We start from the raw sequence: 12078 nt of genomic DNA on the forward strand, positions 1-12078 counted from the left end.
GTAGTACGGAACACCTCTAAGTGGGTAGAGCTCTCATGCCAGATTACCTTCAGGTCGGGTAGATTTATATTGGATTTGCTCAAGTAGTTTTGGCTCAGGCCTGTTGATCTATCATAATTATTAGCAGCATCCCTTTACACTATCAAAATTTTCTACATTTAGATGATAAATCATATGATTATTTTGTTCATAGGCCACTGGCTGGCCAATAGAGGACTGCCAACTTACATTAGTCAGTAACAGATCTAAGCAATAGAAAATAAGTGAAACTCTTCTATTAAGATTCTCTTGATTAGATTGATAACAAGGAGGCAATTAATTTTAAAAATTCTACCTGAATAACATGATTAGTAGAATAGAATTAACCCCTATTTGGAGAGAACCTAGAAACAGGATATGGAAATGCATTCGGTTTTCAAGTGTAGTAATATATTTTTCAGAAGGATCGCATGCTGGAACAAAAATGTACCCAAGTGATTTTTAAAAACCGATATCCTACTGATTACATTTTAGGCTACAATGCATTAAAAATAGAAACAAATAATGAGAATGGAATTAAAATGTGCCAAATGCATGAAAACTTAAGAAAAAGTGCTCTTTAAAAGTGCCTAGGTCAGGGAAGAAATCCAGAATGTAATAACAAGAAAATGCAGTGAAAATATAAATACAATATATACATAAAAAGTATGGAATGCTGCCAAAATAGCACTTAGGAGAAAATTTATCACTCAAATTCCTCTGTTTGTATGGGAGAAAAGGGAAAAACAATGAATTAAGCCTTTGCCTAAAGTATTTAGGAACAGAATAAAGCGACATGCCAAAAAGAAAAAAAGTAGAAAAAAGAAAGTAATAAAAATAGAAATATTTGGGAACAATAATGGAAAAGGGATCCAACTCACAATAAAGCAAACATTAAATACTTAGGAATAAATTCAAAAGCTGAAAATGATGCATAAAATTACCAAGGTTTATTGGTAGAATACTGAAATAAATGAAGAGGCAAACTGTATTTCTGTATATGAAGATGATAATGTTCTAAATATGTCAGATGTTCCCAATTTTCATTACAGCTTTGATATCATCTCAGTGAAAGCCTCAACATGATTTTCTTTATAAAAAGGCAAAAAAAAAATTTCTAGGAATGCATCTGGGAGATAAAGAGGCTAGACTATCAAAGAGTTTTCTGAAAAAGAGAATTGCGAATTATTAACTCCCCTGTGTTAAAATCCAGACTGAAATGATAAAAATAAAAACAAGGTTTTCCTTCTATGCAAATAAACTAAAATAACTAAATAAACTTTGGATCTATAGGAATTTTAAGTGCTAAAATTTATGTTATAGGAAAAAAATGACTATTGATTAGAACTTTGGAATCATTACTTTGTAAGGAGAGTAGTTATAGAAAATATTAGCTTTGGAAAACAGTCACAGGTTATACAATCATCTTTAATTTCTGTGCAAAAAAAAGATTGCAACTAGTTAGAAGAACAAATGCAGAAGCAGTTTCAGACAAAACAAAAAAATTAAATCAGTATTACATAAAGTGTTCATTTAATGTTTTCAGAAAATTTTCAACGACAAAGCAAATAATTACAGGGTATTATAAAGTAGTTAGTTGGTTCAACAGACATTTATTGAACACCTAGGCTCTCGAGATACTTATAAAAATATTATCACTGCCCTCAAGGAGCTTGCAGCTGCTAACCACATAAGCATATGGGAAAGAAATGCAAATTATGAGACTATTAAACCATTTTATACCTGCTTAACTGGTGCAGTTAAAACTAAATATAAATTCTTAGTATAGATGATATTTTAAGACGATTTTATTTATTTGAGAGGGAGAATAGGAGAGAGCCAGAGTGCAGAAATGGTGGGGGGGAAGGGTAAAGACAGGTGGACAAGCAGACTCCCTGCTGGCAGGTAACTCTCCCAACCGCCCCACCACCTGGGGCTTTCTTCCAGAACCCCGAGATCATTACCTGAGCTGAAACCAAGAGTGGGGCACTTAACCAACTGAGCCACCGGGTTACCTGGTAGTATAGATGACTTTTAAAAACAGAGTCATTCACCGTGCAGGCATTGATTATCAAAATACACATACATTTTGTGCATTTGAAATTTCATTTTAAATCATGCTGAAATATTCATAAATTTACATTAGCAAAAAGAAAAACATCACTTATAACATCTAGAAATAGCTATAGTCAATACTTTAACATACATTCTTCCTATTTTTTCTCTGAATAATTATTTACCAACAAGGAATCATGCACAATACTGTTTGCAATCCCTTAGTATTTAATTATATAGGATAAATATGTTCCATATTAATAGTATACTTCCCAATTATAATCTCCATTTATTTCATCAAATTCTATTGTAAAGATATACCATATTGTATTTGACTAATCCCCTTTTGTTGGCTTTCTGCTTCCAGCTTTTCACTGTTACCTAATTCATTCATTCAGTAGATACTTAATGGATTAATTGATGTCTTAGGTTCTGTGGACAGAGTGATGAACACAGCAGAGGGGGCGCCTTTCTTGGATCGCTGTGCTGCTCATGCTGTCCCCTGGGCTCCAACTTAAGCAGGCCAATGCAGGGACCTTCCCCTATCGCCATCTCTTCTGAAGGGGATGCTATGACCAGTTCCCAGAACTACCTGCTACACCGTACAGCTTATGCTCCCTCGCTGCACTCTTCCCTGTAGACTAAGAGAACAGAAGTATCTAATCCCACATCAGACCCACCTGTCCTTTTATTCCAGCCTAAGGCTGACGCCTATAAATTTGCATTGCTTCCTTTCTTCAGGAAACTGCTAAAACAAAATTCATCCTGCGTAACTTCTTTTTGTCCTTGGTCATCGCCCAAAATGTGAATTCTTGTGCAAACTGATCCCTATGTGTATTTCTCAAATGCTCAGTGGTGCCTTTCTTTTAGTTTCTACCTCTCTGTATCATCCTCAAATTTCTCACGGTGTCCCATGAAATCCTCTTTGCATTCCAAGCAAGCACACCTATAGTCACAAACACTTTTCCTTATTAAATCTTTCTTTCTTCTGAGGAAATCACTACTAGCCTCTTAGAGGCAGCTTATTTTCTCCAATACCCAACCACCTGAAAGTTGGATGAGAAATTTGTGCTTGTAGGGTTATTGCTATAATTATTTCATATTTTCTGTTAACTCTCTTCTGCTAGAAGAGTGATTCTCATCTTTAAAATGTGTAGACTTGTATTTGTAAGTGAGTTCTTTCAAAATTATGCTTTTCGTGTACATCAAATTTTAATATATTAAAAATGTTGAAGAGTGACATTAGTAAGATGCCAGAATAGAAGTTCCAATCATTGTCCCCCCACATAAACACATATAAACAATTTTTGAGCCAAAATACCTTTCTGAGAACCCTAAGGTTTCTCTTTCAGGACATGAAGTAAGTGGAGCTTGCATCCACCTCCTGGCCTTCCATCCCAAACCCCAGGGAAAAGAGGTGGGTGGCTCTCAGCAGGCAGCATGGTGCTGCAGAATTGGAGAGAAGGTGCACAATCCTGAGAATCCTCTATCAAAAGAAGGGAGAGAAGGGGAGGCTGCACCCACCTTTTGGGCATTTCAGCATGCTTTCCCAGGGAAAGACAGTGGTTAGTTTTCATCAAACAGCATGGTTCTGTGGGATGAGAAAAGATGCACAATCCTGAGATGTCTCCTTCTGAAAGGGAGGGAGAGAAGTAAAACTTGCACCCAACATCCTTCAGTGTATTGTTCTAGAGAAAAGGTGCAGGTGGTTCTGAGCAGCAAGCACAGCTCTGAGAGATAGAGAAAAAGTCATACAACCTAGAATCTTCTCCTTAAACAGGAAAGGAAATAGGTGGAGCTCAAAGCAAATATTCTAATATTTTAGAAGTGGAAGAAAATATTTTCACATTATGTATCTGATAAGGAGTTAATATCATTCACACATATTTAAAAACTCATACAACTCAATAAGGAAGAAAACCTCCAGTCTGATAAAAAAAAAATTACTACCATTTACAACAGCAGTGATGGACCTTGAGGACTAAGTGAAATAAGACAGGGAAGGACAGAGTTTGTATGATTTTACTTCCATATGGAATCTAAAAAAAAAAAAAAAAAAAAAAAAGAATTCATAGATAAGAATACAGACTAGTGGTTACCAGGACTATGGGGTGGGGAGTGGGCACATTGTGGGAAGGTGATCAAAAGGTACTAAATTCCAGTTGTAAGACAAATACATTCTATAGATGTAATGTACACCATAGTGAATAAAGTTAACAATATTGCATCATGTTTTTGAAAGGTGCTAAAAGAGTGAATCTTAAAAGTTCTCATTACAGAAGAAAGGAAGGAAGAAAGAAAGAGAAAGAAAAAAAGAAAGAAAGAAATAGTACATGGCAAATTTTCTTGTAGAGTATTTTCAAGGGGGGACTGTACCATGTTACTCAAGACTACCTAGCATTGTAACAATGCTTTAGAAAAATATTTGACTTCCCCATAGCAGTGTTTCAGGTCAATTTCTAGTAGACACAGCATTTCTGCTTGTCAGGAACCCTCTCTCCCCGTTTTCTTTGGTCTCACTGAAGCTGGAGATGGGAAGTTGGATATTGGCTAATTTGATTATCCTCCTGTTGATCAGGTTTGGCAAAACACACTTGAATAGGAAGAAATGCAGACTTTTATATTAACTTACACATGACTTCCTATTCTCTGTATATTTATATGCAGGAATCTCAGAGGCCTGGGGTAAGAATGTGTGCCTTCCCATGCACCCCTAAATGGCAGACATTCTTCAAATGTCTGTGGACCCGGTTCCTTCCTCCTCTGTCTCCTAGTCTTAAGCCAAATGATATCATAGTTGCTAGACTTGTCCTCCTTCAGCCCATCTGCCAAAACAGCATACTAATATAACAATATTTCTTAAAATTGAATGTAGGCACAAATCATTGTAAAATGCAGATCTGGAAACAAAAGGTCTTTTGTGTGAACCTGAGATTACACCTTTCTAACAAACTACTGTATGATACTTCTTGCTCGTGGCCTACAGATCATACTTGGAGAAGCAAAGCTCACAGAAAGAGTCAGCAAACTGTCTGTAAAGGGTCAGATCGTAAAATTTAAGGCTTTATGGGCCATAGGGTCTCTCCAATTACTCCGTTCTGCTTCTATGGCATGAAAGTATATGGACAACATGTAAATGACTGACTGGGCATGCCTTAGTTCCAATAAAACTTACGTACCCTGAAATGTGAATTTCATAGAATTTTCACATTTAGAAATTTTTTTTCTTCTGCTTTTCCCCTCTACCATTTAAAAGTGTAAAAACCATTCTTACCTGAGAGCTAGACAAAAACAGGTGGTGTGCTGGGTTTGGCTGGTGTTCTAGCTCATCAACACCTAACCTAAAGCACAAATTATGGAGACACAGATCCCAAGGCAGGTTCTTGCTCTAGCATTTCCTAACTCTTGATCAACCCAGTTCTCTGACCTCTAAATCGCTCCTCCAAAAACCTCTGCAAAACAGAATATAGCGAACAAAACGGCAATAGAAAGTCCTTCTCTTTCAATAATTAAACATAATTGGTAAAACTTCCCAATCCCAGTGAATAGATATTAAACATGACCCAAGTGTATGCTCTCCAGAAGAGATTCATTTTAGATTTAAGTACATATAGGTTGAAAGTGAAGGGATAGAAAAATATATTCCATGCAAGTGATGAAAAAAGAGAATAGAGGTGGCTATACTTATATCAAGTAAAATAGAGTTTAAATCAGAAGTTATTTTAAAGGACAAAAAGAAGGACATTATATCATGAAGATATTGCAAATATAAATAAATAAATAAATAAATAAATAAATAAATAAAAATACACAAGATGAAAGCATCTAAATATATAAAGTAAATATTAACAGAACTAAAGGAAGAAATAAACAGCCATAGAAGGCTTCAGTACCCTACTTTCAGCAATAGATAGAACATCCAGACAGAAAACTGATACAGAATCAGAGGACCTGAACAAAACCATAGAGTAAATAGATCTAATGAACATACACAGAAAATTCCTCCCAACAGGAGCAGAAAAACATTCTTCTCAAGTGCACGCCAAAGAGTCTCCAGGAAAAATCAACTCTGGCTGCAAAACAATTTTTAATAAACTTAAGAAAACTGAAATCATACCACATTTCTTTTCCAATCATAAAGGTATAAAACTAGAAATCAATAAAGGAAAATTGGAAAATCTACAAATATGGGGAAATTTAAAAGTAAACCTGAACAACCAATAGGCCAAAAAAGAAATAAGAAAAAATCAAAAGATATCTTCAGAAATGAAAATGAAACACAACATATCAAAACGTATAAGATGCAGCAAAAGCAGTACTAAGAGGGAAGTTTATAGTAATAAACACCTACATTAAAAAAGAAAAAAAAGATCTCAAATAAACAACTTAACTTTACATCCCAAGGAACTTAAAGTCGAACTAAGCTCAACATTAGCAGAAGGAAGGAAAAATAAAAATGAGAGCATAAATAAACTAGAAAATATACAGTAGGAAAAAAAATCAACAAAACCAAGAGTTCTTTTTTGAAACACTAAACAAACTTGACAAACCCTTAGCTATGTTGAGCGACAAAGACGGGAAACTCAAAATAAGAATATCAGAAAAGAAAAAAAAGAGACATTAGGATGGATGCCAAAGAAATGAAAGGGATGAGCCACCTGGGTGGCTCAACAGTTGAGCATCTGCCTTTGGCTCAGGGCATGATCCCAGAGTCCTGGGATCGAGTCCCACATTGGTTGGGGTGTGGAGACCAAGTGCTGCACCAGGGCTGCAGCCAGGCAGATTTTTCCAAACCACCTTTGGGATCAGCCCCTCCCCAAATTGGGGTTCCTCCTGGGCTCCAAGATTCAGCCTTCTTGTTCCAACATTTCCCAGTACTCCCTGACCCAGGGCCCCCAAACCTGGGCTTTTATGGAGCCTCCAGGATTCAAATTCCCTCTGCAAACCTAAACTTCAGAATTTGGCCCTCTCTCTTATATTCTGGGTTCCCAGACCAAACCTTCTCCCTAAATCAGGGCTCTAGACTCAGCCCTCCAAACCTGAACTCTGGGAGGTAGGCCCCTTCAATCTAGGCTTCTCTCCAGAGACTTTAGGTCTTCTATGGGTGCCTGCTAAGTCCTCAAAAGTGGACTATACTCAGACTTGGCTCTCTGAATCCCCATGCTACTCTATCCTCAGGAATAAGGTGGGTCTTTGGGTAGCAAATCAAGGGGTCATTGTTTAAGGGGGCCCTAGAGTACTGAGTTTTGTCCAGTTTTGTCCACTCTGTTGAGTGTTTTCTCATTTCATTTTGGCCCCATTCTGCCCAGAGATGGGCAGAGGGGTAGGACTGGGCTCATCCCCCTTCCAGATTCTGCAATAATGCAGCATGAGGGAAAATATTGAAAAAAAAATTAAAGAAGAATTTATACCACACTTTTCAAACCTTTTTCAAAAATTGAAGAGGAGGGAATACTTCAAAACTGATTTTGAAAGTCCTGCATTTCTGATACCAAAACCAAACAAAGAAACCTAAAAGAAATGAAAACTACAGGCTATATTCTCTGATGAAGATAGATGCAAAGATCAAAGTACAAGTAAATGGATTCAATAGTACATTGAATGCATCATAAGTAGGATTTATTTCTGGGATTCACGGATGGTTCAAGTCAATAAATGTGATAGATCACATTAAAAGAATGAAGGATAAAAATCACAAGAGCTCCTCAATAGACGCAGAAGAAAACACTTAAAATATTCACACTCATTCAGATAAAAACTGTCAACAAACCAGGTTTTGAAGGAATGTACTTCACATAACAAAGATCACATATGATAAGCCCACAGCTAATATCATAGTCAAAAATGGAAAACTTGGGGCAGCCAGGGTGGCTCAGGGGTTTAGCGCCACCTTCAGCCCAGGGAGTGGTCCTGGAGACCTGGGATCGAGTCCTATGTCGGGCTCCCTGCATGAAACCTGCTTGTGTCTCTGCCTCTCTCTCTCTCTCTCTCTATGTATGTGTGTCTCTCATGAATATAGAAGTAAAATCTTAAAAAAAAAAAAAAAAAGGAAAACTTTGTCTCTAAGATCAGGAACAACATAAGGATGTCAACTCTCACCACTTTTATTCAACATAGTACTGGAAATCCTCTGCAAGAAAAAGTCCTAGGTAAGAAAAAGAAAATTCATTCAAATCAGAAAGGAAGAAGCAAAATTTATCTTTTTGCAGGTAACATGATCTTTTATGAAGAATATCCAAAAGACTCCACACATGAAAAGTTGTTAAAACAAATAAATGGATTCAGCAATGTTATGCAATGTGAAGCCAACATACAAAAAGCAGTTGAATTTTTATTTTTATTTTTTAAAGATTTTATCTATTAATTCATGAGAGACACACAGAGATAGAGAGAGGCAGAGACCTTGGCAGAGGGAGAAGCAGGCTCCATGCAGCGAGCCTGATGTGGGACTTGATCCCGGGTCTCCAGGATCAGGCCCTGGGCTGAAAGCGGCACTAAACTGCTGAGCCACCCCAGATGCCCGTAGTCGGATTTTTATACACTAACAACAGACCATCGGAAAGGGAAACGAAGAAACAATCTCATTTATGGTAGCATCAAAGAATAAAATGTAGAATAAACATAACAAAGGAGGTAAAGATTTCACTGAGAATTATAAAACATTTTCAAAATAAAGAAAACATTATAAATGGAAAGACATCCTATGTTCATGAAGTAAAAGACTTGATATTGTTAAAATGTCTATACTACCCAAAACAATGTACAGATTCAATGAATGCTATCTTTTTAAAAAGCCAATGACATTGTTTACAGTAATAGAAACACAATCCTAAAATTCACAAAGACACAGAATAGGCAAAGACATCATGACAAAGAAGAGCAAAGTTGGATGTATCAAATTTCCTGATTTCAAATATATTGCAAAGCTTTTTCATTCTCTTTTCTCAGAAAGAACGAGAGTGCATAAGTAGGGCGGGAGGTGGTGAAGGGCAGAAGGTGGGGGGAGTGAGAGAATGTTAAGCAGACTCCATACCAAACTTGGAGCCCAATGTGGGGCTGGATCTCACGACTCTGAGATCATGACCTGAGCTGAAATCAAGAGTCTGATGCTTAACTGACTGAGCCACCCAGGCACCCCTATTGCAAAGCTATTTTAAATATAATAGTACAATACTGGAAGAGAGACAAACACATGGATTGATTGAGCAGAATCGACAGCCTAGAAATAACCTCCTACATGTATGGTCCACTGACTTTTTAACAAAGGTGCCAGGAAGACAAAATGGGGAAAGGAAAGTTTCTTCAACAAATGGTGTTGGGAAAACTGGATATTCACAGGCAAAAAAATGAAATTAGACCTCTACCTTGTACCACACACAAAAATCAACTAGGGTTGGTGGAAGGGGAGAAGGGAGGGGGGTGGGAGTGAATGGGTGACGGGCACTGGGGGTTATTCTGTATGTTAGTAAATTGAACACCAATAAAAAATAAATTAAAAAAAATAATAGGTTTTCTGGGATAGTATCCTTTTTTTTACAGTGATGGTGACATAATTGTTTTCAGGGAAGGTGATCAATAAATGTGCGACTAATGCAGTTTAATCTTTAAAAAAAAAATAAACTCAAAAGGTATTAAAGACTTAAACACAGACCTGAAATTGTAAAACTCCTAGAAATAAACATAGGGGAAAAGCTTTTTGACATTGGTCTTGGCAATGATTTTTTTTTTTTTGAGTATTTTGGTGCACATAGACAACAATAGTGAAATTACCCAAATGAGACTACATCAAACCATAAATCCTTTGCATAGAAAAGGAAATAATCAAAAGGATAAAAAGGCAACATACAGAATGGAAGAAAATACTTGCAAAATATCTATCTAGTAAGAGGTTAATTTCCAAAGTATATAAGAAAAAAACAAGTCAATAGCAAAAAAACAAATAACATTTCTCCAAAGAAGATATACAAATAACCAACAGGTAGGTGAAAAGATGCTTGACATCACTGATTATCAGGAAAATGCAAATCAAGTCTATAATGGAATATCACCTCACAACTGTTAGGATGGCTATTATACCTTTTTAAAAGATACTGTTGGTGAAGATGTGAAGAAATTAGAACCCTTGTATATTGCTGGGAATGTAAAATTGTGCAGCAGCTGGGGAGAACAGTATGGAGGTTTCTCAAAAAACCCAAAGGAGAACTACGTATGATCCAGCAATCCTACTTATAGGTATATAACAAAAAGAATTGAAATCAGGATCTCAAAGAGATATCTGCACTCTCATGTTCACTACAGTATTATTCACAGTTGTCAAGTTACAGAAACAAATCAAATGTCTGTTGATAGATGAATGAATAAAGAATATATGGTATATGCATAGAATTGAGTATTACTCAGCTTCACAAAAGAAGGAAATCCTGCCATTTGTGACAACATGGATGAACCTGGAAGACATTACACTAAGTGAAATAAGCCATTCACAGAAGGACCAATACTTCATGACTTCATACCTTATATGAGGTATCTAGAATAGTCAAACTCCTAGACGCAGAATATACAATAGTTAGTGATTGCCAGAAGGTAGAGCATGACCCATGGGGAAAATAGGGAGTTGTTCATTGGGTATAAAATTTTGGTTTGATAGATAAATTCTAGAGATTTGTTGTACAATACAGTGCCTATATGTACTTTAAAATTTAAAAGGATGGATCTCATAAGTCTTCTTACTGCAAAAAATAAACAAAAAATCAAGGGTGGTGGAGGAAGCTATGCACGTGTGGACAAAGAGGGTAGATGGGAAATCTCTGTCATCTCAATTTTGCTATGAACCTAAAACTGTTCTAAAAAATTGTCTTAAGAAAAGTAAACACAACAAAAGGACACAAGGAAGCTTTAGAAGTGTTGGGTATGTCTATTCTCTTGATTGTGGTAATGGCATCATGTGTGCTAGTACATGTCAAACTCATAAAATTGTACTCATTGAATATATGCAGAGCTTGCATATCAGTTATACCTCAATAAAGCTGTGTTTTAAAAATTTCAACTGGAAAAATAATATACTGCCAATAAAGTTATGGAAAATATTCAGTTGCACTAAAAATCAGAGAAATACATATTAAAATGTTTATCTATTAAATTAGGAAATATGTTTTTTTAGAATTAAGTTCCAAATGTTTATAGTAAGAGCATTACCATGCACAATTGATGGGAACATGAATCAGAATTTTAGTTCTGGAGAAGTTTGAGAATATACATAGAGATACTTTCACATTTTTGACTCTGATTCTTCAGTCTCATTTCTCAGGATAAACATTAATAAAATAGTCATGCAGCAAAAATAATTGTATACAGTATGCTCAATTTAAATACTCAATGAATGTTAACTATTAAAATGAATTATGGCATATATATATAGAATAAAATATACTGCATTTTAAAAAGTGTTATTAAATGCTATAATTTAAAAAAGTATTAGCTATTTCATTCTACTCCTTTTTAAAAAAGACTTGTTATTTATTTTTAGAGAGAGAGAGAGTGGGGAGGGGCAGCAGGACAGAATCTTCAAGCCAACTCCCCATTGAGCATGGAGCCTGACGTGGGGCTTGAACTCATGACCCATGAGATCATGACCTGAGCCAAAATTATGAGCTGGACGCTTAACTGACTGAGCCATGCAGGTGCTCCTCATTATATTCCTTTTTATTATTATTGTCTTCACTCAGTAATATGTTTATAAGATCCCTGAGTGTGACTGTGTGAATATTAAATCTGTTCCATCTTATTGTTACACAGTGTTCCATAAGGGTGCATTTTCCATTTTTATACCTATTCTCTCTCCCAATGGTGGATTCCAGATAGCCTCTAACTACCTGCTAAATTGAATAATCCTGCAATGACAATCCTTTTATAAATTCCCCCTTATGGAATTTTTTAAGGCTTTAAGATATATAGAACTAGGAGAAGAGCTGATGTGATAAGGTATGCATATACTTAATATGACTA

The sequence above is a fragment of the Canis aureus genome, chromosome 35, assembly GCF_053574225.1.
Source record: "Canis aureus isolate CA01 chromosome 35, VMU_Caureus_v.1.0, whole genome shotgun sequence".
In the NCBI taxonomy this organism is placed as follows: domain Eukaryota; kingdom Metazoa; phylum Chordata; class Mammalia; order Carnivora; family Canidae; genus Canis; species Canis aureus.